We start from the raw sequence: 10,132 nt of genomic DNA on the forward strand, positions 1-10,132 counted from the left end.
GAGAGCGCCATCAGTTTTATAGCCCTCCGGGTTCTGCCCTTTGCCCATATCAATCGGTTGCAGATCCCATCAATTTCCTTGAACCACTTGTTATTGAATATTAAGGGGATTGTTCAGAAGAAATATAAAATTTTGGGGAGGAATAACATCTTGATAACATTGCAGCGTCCGATTATTGTTAAATGTAGGTTGTCCAGTCTATCCAAATCTAGTTTAACCTTTCTGATCACATGGGTCAGATTTCCTCGACCACCTTAGATAAGTTAGAAGTTATAGTAATGCCCAAATAGACAGCCGATTCTATTACTCTCTCGTCATTTATCGTGACAAATTGATTTACGACTATCTGTGTTTTAGCCTGATTAAGTTTATATCCTGACAGGAACCCATATCTTTTTGCCTCTTTCTCTATTTCCTCTAGCGCTGTTACTGGGGCTGATGATGTGATTGCCAAATCATCTGCATATCCCAGAATTTTGGTCTCGTAGCCATTCAGAACAATTGGGCAGATATCCATGTTTATTTCTATGTGTCTTATAAAGGAATCTATATAAAAGGCGAAGAGCAACGGGGAACAGGGACAACCCTGTCTGGTTCCCTGCTCGATTTTAATAATTTCACTCTGTTCCCCCGCTACTCTCACCCTTATAACCGGACATCTGTATAAAGCTTTTAACCCACTTAAACATCTCTTCCCGAAGTTAAGTTTACTCATTGTTGCCCACAGAAAACCCCACGAGACCCTATCAAATGCTTTTTCAGCGTCCAGTAATATTAAGGACATACGGTCTCGAAAGGCTGTCGTTCCGTCAAACAGAGTAGAAACCCTTCTAATATGGTCAGCTGTCCCCCTACCTGGGATGAACCCGTGCTGACGATGGGACACCACCATGCCAATTACCAAACTCAATCTGGTAGCCATAACTTTAGAATAAGCCTTAGTGTCACTATTCATCAGGCTGATCGGTGTGTATGACCCGGGGACAGTAGAGATTTTATTTTTCTTTAGAAAAACCACCATTGATGCTTCTCCCCAGGACCCCGGTAGCTCAGCTCCGTTCTGAATTGAAACCATAAGTGTATTAATATCGCCTTCTAGTATTAAGAAGAATTTCTTATAGAATTCTAACGGTATTAAATCAGGTCCTACAGCCTTCCCCGACGGCAGACCCTTAAAGGCCATTAGTATTTCTTCGCGGGTAAAATTTACCTCCAACATGTTCTTGTCTTCCTCAGTGATTTTATCTAGTGAAGCCGCCTCAAGATAACTCTCCATTTCCCCCCTTCTGGTTCTTCTCTCTCCTGGGTATATAATTTTTTGTAAAAGTTTTGGAATACTGAACAAATTTCTTTTGGGCTTTTAACTACTACCCCTGCCTCTGTAGTAATTTCTGTTATCTGCCCCCTAGTAGCTGCCTGTCGAGTTCTTATCGCTAAAATCCTTCCAACTTGTTCGTTTATATTCATACTGCTCTTCCCTCCTTGCTAAATACTTTCCTGCTGCTTTTGCCGCATAGGTTTCACCTACTGATGCTTTAGACTGGGCTAGATTTTGTATCACCCCTGTCACATCCCCTTTGGCCCTTATGATCTTTACCAGTTCTTCCTCTAAGCTTACTACCGCCTTTATCTTCTTCTCTATTGCTTCTTTTTGCAGTTTATTAAATCTGAGAGAATAGCTTATAGTTTCTCCCCTTATACCAGCCTTCATTGCGTCCCACACTATTGAAGGTGATCCCGAGCCTCTATTATGCCCCAAAAATTCTTTTAGCCAAATTTCCATATGGGAAATATATTCTGCATCCTGAAGTAATGCTCTCTCAAATGTCCATGAGGTTGGACTTTTGTGTAAATTTGGTAAAGAGATTTCCAGAGAGAGTGGATTGTGGTCTGACATCAGTCTCTGTAGTTTTTTAATTTTTACTGTTGGCACCAACGATGGGGAGATCAAAAAATAGTCTAACCGTGCTAAAATGTTATGGGGTGCCGAGTAATATGTGCTGCCTCCCCCTCCCATTAACTGCTCCCTGGTATCCACTAATCCATTATCCAACATAAGATTAATCAAAGCTCTATGGCTTTTTTTCTTTCTGCCTTTAAACCTGTTCGGGTCGTTCTGCCCCAGCCCGTCAAGGCCATTTATATTAAAACCGCCACACATTATAATCGGGAGCGGCCAATTGGTCAACTGTGTATTTATATGAATTAGGGCCTCCGGATCATCAACTGTAGGTGCGTAAATAGAACATAATGTAAAACAAATTTTTTTTATTTGACATTCAGACAAGATCCATCGACCATATTTGTCTACCTGTTTTCTTTTCAGCATAACAGTATTTCCACGTGTCAGTATCGCTACCCCAGGAGTCCTTGTACCCTGAGTCGTACAGGCCATTAAATTATAACCCAGTTGTTCCAATAGAAACTTCTGCGATATCTCAATATGCGTCTCCTGAAGACAAATTAAATCAGCTTGCAATGTTTTAAAATATTCTCTCAGATCCCTTCTTTTTCTTGCATCATTTAAACCGCAAACATTAATTGTGACTATGCGCATAAAAGTTAGTTTTTTTGTCTCTATTCTGTTTATTGTGCCACCTTCCCTTTCCCATTGGCATCTGCTTTCCCTTCCCATTATAGCCATATCTGATTTCATTTTTATTCTGATGATGAGTTTTTCCCCATTTTTCCCCCCTGTAGCACCCCCTACCCCACCTCCCCTCTGAGCCCTCCCCCCACCCCCCTCTCCACCCAATAAGGCAAGTAGGCTTATTGCCTCTGTGATAGTGTCTGGCAGTCGCGTTCCCTCCGTCACCGAAGAATCACCTAGTGTTTTTCTATACAGTTATATTCACCGACCTGACATTGCTACTAATAGTTTTACTACCTCTACCCCTACCCAATGACATTCTATCAATTAAACTGTGGATTTAAGTTAAACTACTAACGGAATTATCAATCAAAATCAAAGTCCACATCAGATTCTAATCTGCTATTTCCCTTCTAGATCATTTATTAAAAGCTAATGGTAGCAAAGAAATGAGATACTTCTATTCAGTTAATCATCCGGTTTTTGCACCAGTATCTGATTTTAGTGAGTTCATGTATTCTCTTGCTTGGATTTCTGAAGTGAAAACTCTGGTAGTGTTCTTGTACATAATTTTAAGTCTAGCGGGATTCATTAAGTAGGCCTGAAGTCCCATTTGATGACACGGCTCAATCGATTCACGTAATCTCCACCGCCTTTCGACTGTAGAGTGACAGAAGTCTGGAGTAGTAAAGAAAGAGTGAGACTCAAATGAGCGCCTCGAGTAAGGCCGAGCCTTAGAGTATACCTCTTCCCTCAAAAGAAAATTCCCAAAGTAAATTAAAATTGCTCGGGGTCTTGGGCTCCCATCTTGTGAGGTTTGATGATTCTTTTTTGCCATGATTGGGAATCTATGTACCCTTTGGATTTCTTTCTCCCAATCCCAATGGCTTAGTTCTGGAAAAGCCCCTTTCATCATGTTCACCATAAAGGCCTTAATATCGTCTCCTTCCACTTTTTCCTCAATGCCCAGGACCCGAAGATTATTGCGGCGTTGGCGGTTCTCCAGCTCTTCTAGCTTCCATTGTACGTTGGTCATCAACTTTTCAAGGCCACTCTTAGATGTAGAATCTTTATCTCGATTGTCTTCAAGTGTGCTGACCCTTTCCTCGAGCTGAGCCACTCTAGCATTGGTATCCGTGCATATTTTGGCCACTTTCCGGATCGCTCCCTGTAAGTTTTTATTTGCCAACCTATTCTTCTTCCCCTCTGCCTTAATTTCCTTCTGCACCTGCTTGATCGACCCAAGAATGAGCTGTAGTGAGGAGGTCTCCCTAGGGTCTCTGGGGGCCCTCTCTTGTAGAGTTTGCTCTGAATAGACATTTCGAGTGGCTGAGTAGTCCCATCTTAACGCTGGTTCTGGGTTCAGTCCGCTTGGTGACTTTTGACTGATCCCAGCTTTTGCTTGAGAATGCGTATCCCTCTGTCTGCGTGATAGTCTCTTCTTTCTTATGACCGTTTCTCTTTCTCGTGAAGATCCTCTCCTTGCCTCCGAGCTAGAAATAAAGCTTAAATCTGGTGTATCTCTGTTTTCGCTCTCATCTAGCTCCTCTACCTCCGAAGGTGTACCTTCTGATCCCTCTGAGCCATCTGTAACCGAATAGAAGTTTTCAGTAGCTTCTTCGGGACCACTGGGTACATTGGGGACGCTATGGCCGCTACTTGCAGTTATTTCTTGAATTAATGATTCTGTTGTTGTTAAATCATCTTTTTGCTTTTCTTTTGGCCTCTCCGACTCTCCTGTAGGCTCTACCATTAATTCAGTATTAGGGGGCCCAGCTGAGTTTTGAACTAGGGCTTCAGTGTTCATTGTACTTTCTGATACGCTCCCCGTGTCTATCTCTACCCTCTCACTCCACTGAGTAGGCCCCCCTGTGGTGCCCCCTGTCATATTATCCTTCTTAGATAGATTTATTGCTGGGCCTTTTGACTGCCCTGAGCCCTCATCTCCAAGACTTAGGGTCCGACCTCCCGGGGGTTCACCTATAGCTGTATTTTTCTTAGCAGTTTCAGTCTGGGTTACTGGAGAGAAGAACCCCGTTATACTGTTGGTGTGTGTCCCAATGTTTCTTACCATATTTTTTTCCCCCTTGTGCTATGTCCAGTGTTAGCATTAGTCTTTTTTTTTAGCCCTGCTCTCCTCACCTTGGGTCTTCTCCTCCATTTCTTTTCTGGGCTCCTTGTCTCCGTCTTTCTCCTGGCCCTGCACTTGTGCGGGTGTTTGCTGTTCCTCCACAGCTCTGCCTTTGCCTCCTCGCATGGTTTTTGGCACCATGCCCGCCGACAGATTCTGCCACAGTGCTTTAAGCACTTTGAGCGCTTTAATCAGCGAAACTCTCTTACGTATTTTCTCATTCTAAAAATATGTATTTGCTGCTGTTCCGCTCGTCCCGCTCAGAGCCTCGCTTATCTCATCCACCAGGCTCTTACGGAAGCAGTCACAGGTGCAATCCGATGTGCAGCATGTTGGACCTTGTAGTTTACCGGCATCTCCCGCTTCTCCCATGTTACGTAGACCGGCTGCTACTGCTGCTAGTAATTTCCTCACACACTGCCTTCTTCTGCTTCTTGTCTCGGCTCAGCGAGCCTGCTGACCCGCTTGACTTGCCGATTCTGCTGTTTCTGCTGACACCGCCAATTCCATCAGCTCCGCTGGATCCGCCGCCACCGCAGTCTCCACCTTCAGGCTCGCCTCCCTCTACAGCTCCGCTGGTATCAAGGAGCCCCGTGCGGCATCTCCCCCACACCTCTCTTGCTTCGAGAACCGATATTAGGAGCTCTAAAATCAGCGTGCCTATTGGGATCTGCTCGTCGCTTTCTTCCCCCGGTTCCATGAACTCCTCTCATCAGGTACGGCTCTAACAACACATTTTAAACCGGTGACTTCGGGAGCGTTCTCCCGATGCGACTAGCCAGACGCCATCTTGCCCCCCAAACCGACTCCCTGTTATAAACAATGTGCTCGGGAACATATATGCAGCTGGCATGTGAATAGTCACGGTGTGGGAGCGTGAGACATTTGTTCCTGCCTTGTCATCAATGTGTAGAGTTCTACTGTTCCTGCACTGTGCATCGTGGGGTGAGGAGATGGAGCCATCTGCACCAGCCCTGAGAGTGGTGTGGGGGGAGGTCTCTCACGCGGCCCTGAGAGTGGTGTGGGGGAAAGTCTTTCATCAGCCCTGATAGTGATGTGGGGTGAGATCTCACCAGCCATGAGAGTGGTGTGGGGTGAGGTCTCTCACCAGCCCTGAGAGTGGTGTGGGGTGAGGTCTCTCACCTGCCCAGTAACTGCTTTTGCAGACAGCCCTGTACATTTACAGTGAGTAGTTTGTGGGACATCTCCCCTTAGGCATGCCCTTAAGGCAGAGGTCATCAAACTTTTTTATGTTGAGCCCCCCCCAGCGGAATTTTTTTAAATGTCGGGCCCCCCACCACTGACAGAAATCCCTGGAATCTGGTACACTACATAATCGACCGCCATTCACATATTCCAGGCCTATTACATAGTTCAAATCACAATTTTCAAAGATAAAATGTGCTCAAATTGTATTTACTAGGGTTTTACTTATGCAGTTGAGTCATGATGGGACAGTGTTATCTGGTGCAGCCCGTTCCCCTCCTAAGTAATTACCCTAAAGCCAGGCACATACCTACCAACCTCTCCATAAACATTGTGAATGGAAGTGAGCAACTCACTCCCTGACTTGTTGCACCTTTTAAAATGGTTGAGCTTTGTCTTGATAAAACGTGGGTAACTATCAAAGGAGGTGGCCATAGCAAGCAAGGAAGGAAAGCCTAGCACATTTATTTTAAAAGGAAGGATCTCACAGGGTGGTGACATATTTTCCTGTGATGTCATGTGACAAGAATTGCTTATTCTCATTAGTTCCCCCAACTTTTTTTTAGGACTTATGCTCTGAGTGGGGGTTCGAATTTCCATCACTTCGTGGCCAATGGAACAGAGAGTGTGCCGAGTTGAGGTGCTGAGCCCCTACGCGCAGCTGCTCCGCTGCCTCAGGTGTCTCTTTTCGGTGAAGCCTTAGGATAGTGGATGACAATGCTGGCCCCTAGCATTATAGAAAATCTTGAAGCCAGACACCACAAAGCATAGAGATAGATGGCTTTTTCAAAAGGTGAAGTAAGTAGTGCGACTGTGTATAGTGCACTAAGACACCTGCACCTGAGTGTCCATCTCAATCCGCCGCCCCCCCCCCCTGAGAGGGCATCGCGCCCCACCAGGGGGGTGCGCCCCACAGATTGGAGAACTCTGCCTTAAGGTGACGCAGAGAGACAGGCCACTTAGTGCCGCTTAGGTGACTCTGGAGAGAGCTCCGAGTCTTCCCTGTGAGCAGTTTGAGGGACATCCCAGCACCTTCCCTGTCAGTCATGCGGGGGACACTCTGCACTTTATTTATAAATACTATGCGGTCTCCTCTGCGCCCGGTCTGTAAGTTACATGGTGCGCGTGGCTGCACCTGCTGCACAAGGAGTGTGTGAAGGGCTGGATGACAGATGGCGCCTCCGAGCCTGTCCTGCACCAGTTCTCACAGCCTGTTTTCCATATAATTTTAAGGGACATATCTCAGCCAGCACCGGGCACACATCTTTGCCTGTCCCGTAAATCTTGGTGGGGGACACAAATTTTCCTTCTCTACTTATATTGCTCGTGGACACACCTGCCCCTTTTGTGTCAGCATGCTGCGGCCCGCGCCAGCCTCGTAATAACTGCAGAGGGGATCCGGGGTGAACTGCATATTCCCATAAAGATTAGTGTGTCTAAAGGCCGGGATGGCTGCATCAAAGTCACCCCCATGGCTGGGGGCCATCAGGCCGCCATGGATGGTACTTGGCTCTTCTGCCAGTTTTCCACAGAGCAATGCATCCAGGGCACAAGTCCTGAAAAAAGAAGTGGGGTGACGCTGACGTCACGACAGGAAGTGACGTCACGAAATGTGGCTTGCACCATCAGACTCATTGCCTCCCCTCGCTCACCCCTTAGAGGCGATTGCATCAGTGAGGCCAGCGCGTGAGCAGCGTTCAGAATGAGCGCCGATTTCGCCCCAGAGAGGCCGAAGAGTGAATGTGTGGCTCCATTTGCTCCAGTTATCGAGCTCCTCTTAAAATAAGTGGAGGGACGTCGTCCAACTGCGTGGTATCCCGACTCGAGCCCTGAATGCATCTGACACAAAGCTGGCCACTGTAGGTTCCAAAATTCACAATCCCATCCCTTTGATTAAAGAACAGTGGGCGGTCAGTACCATACTCCCGGTTTCTGCAGAATCCTACCGAAGCCGGCCAGTCCTTCAAAGAATGCGAAGGCATCACAGGAACCTTGGGACCATCCCTCGCTTGTATGCAAGGCCTAACCCTACCTTCCTAAAGCAAACTTTAGGCTTTTAACTCAAAATTTTGACTGAACCAGGCCTGGTCCTCGGGCTCCCCAATCTGGAATGTGAGCAAGGCTTGCCTTGGGAAGGTCATAGTTGCCTCTATCACCAATGACGAGCACCCTTGGCCCTGCTGAATGTTTCATTAAGGGGCTCAAGGAATTCAACCACATATTGTTCAGTCTGAAATGCCTCCACAGGCTGCCACTTCACGTTTCCACCACCTCAAAAGACCTGTTGCGTCACATACAAGGTAGTGACAAGTAAGAGCACCGCCCGTCCCTGGCTGAAATACTAAACATCTCAGTGAATCACAAATAGGGCTCCCGGTTTTATGGTATTTATTTTTTTCACATTTCCGTCTGTATTTATCCATATTTATTTTTGGGTCATGTTATCTGTATTTATCCACATTTATTTTTTGACACAAGAAAAAAAACGCTAAAGCTTGTATTTTTCCACATTTATTTAAATTGACATGCACACTTGCCCTAGGTTGTTATAGCTGTTTTTTTTTTATTGGAGCCTATGCTTAGAGCATTTTACATATTGGGAGTCAATTTCTTCCCTGTCCTTTAAGAAAAGATGCATTAATTCGTGATTTTGATTAGGTCCCATTTGCGCAGCTGTCTTGCAAAATAAAATGTAAACGCATTGCTACCTATTTTACTCACATTTAATCGACCATCACAGAGAGTGTCTGCTTGAAGAATATCAGATCATTCTTAGTGTGCACTAGAAGACGACCTACCCCGCGAGGCATTGTAAATCGCCAAAATATCTAAAGAATCCTGCATCTTCATCTGTACAGAATAGTGCTTTGATATGGACACTATGGGGAAAATGCAGGTCACAGGTGGTGCAACAGTTATTTCTGTTCTTGTTTTTATTTTTTATTTCAGTAGCACTTAGATAAACATTAAATAAAACAAGCATTTGCAATGCAATAGGTCTCGCATTAGTAAAAGTTTGAGCTTTTGGCGTTGCAAATATTAATGCAACACCAATAGCTTAAATTTTTAGTAATGCAAGACCTAAGTATGCTACTTTGGCACAAAATGCACACAAAGATGACAGGACAATGGGAGTACGTATTTGGTAAACAAAAGATATGTGATTACAAAGTAGGCCATAGAGACATCACATTAAAAAAAATATACAACATAATAGAGGGTCGAAGTGTCCTTAATTATTAAAGAGAATCGGAATGTCAATACAGAACAGACTGAAGAAAAAAATCATAATACATTTAATATATAAGCAGATGTGAATGTCTGTTCACACAAACAAATATGTATAAAAGAGGAGAACATTGCTCTCTCGTTTTCACAATAATGAGACCAGTGGCGAAACACAAACCATGGGTCTTCCCTGTCTAATATGTGGGTCCCCACAGCATCCCATATCTCAGATATTCATAGGCTTTTAAAGAAATGGGGGCTCCCTGAATATTGTGGGCTTCTTGCACCATGCCTCTAAATGGAATATATGGATTGAATGTATAGGTTTTCGTGGGAAAGCTCTGCTCTTTCTAATTGTTAAGAATGCGCTGCACTTTTTAACCACATGTCCCCTTGAACCATAATAACTTTCTAAAGAGTGTTTACAAAACGTGGTGTACATGAAACATCTTAAACACGTCTAATGTAAAAATGTCCCTTTTGAAACATGCCGTCCATACTTAAATACTATTTTTGGATATGTAGCTTAGCAATTAATGCACATGTGTATGCACCGTCTGTAAGGCACATACCAGCGCAAGAATCGAGGAGAGGCACCTGATCGGCCATTGTACAGTACCAACCAGTGTGCTAGCGAAAAGAAAAGCACTGAGTGATAACAAGCATTGGAAATGCAATAGGTCTCGCAATAACGCGAGTCTGAACTATTAGCATTGTAAATGATAATGCCCTTTATTTTTGCGTTCTGGTTTTTGGAACATAAATAAAAGGCTTTGTCATTTACAAGGCCTATAGCTTAAATTTGCGTTAAAACGAGACCTATTGCATTGCAATGGTGGTGGTGCTGCTGAGTTTTCTCTGAATCTGCACTCTGAATCTGCACTCTGAATCTGCACTCACAATCTGCACCCACAATCTGCACTCTGAATCTGCACCCACAATCTGCACTCTGAATCTGCACCCACAATCTGCACTCT

Source organism: Lissotriton helveticus, chromosome 1_1, assembly GCF_964261635.1.
Source record: "Lissotriton helveticus chromosome 1_1, aLisHel1.1, whole genome shotgun sequence".
NCBI lineage: Eukaryota > Metazoa > Chordata > Amphibia > Caudata > Salamandridae > Lissotriton > Lissotriton helveticus.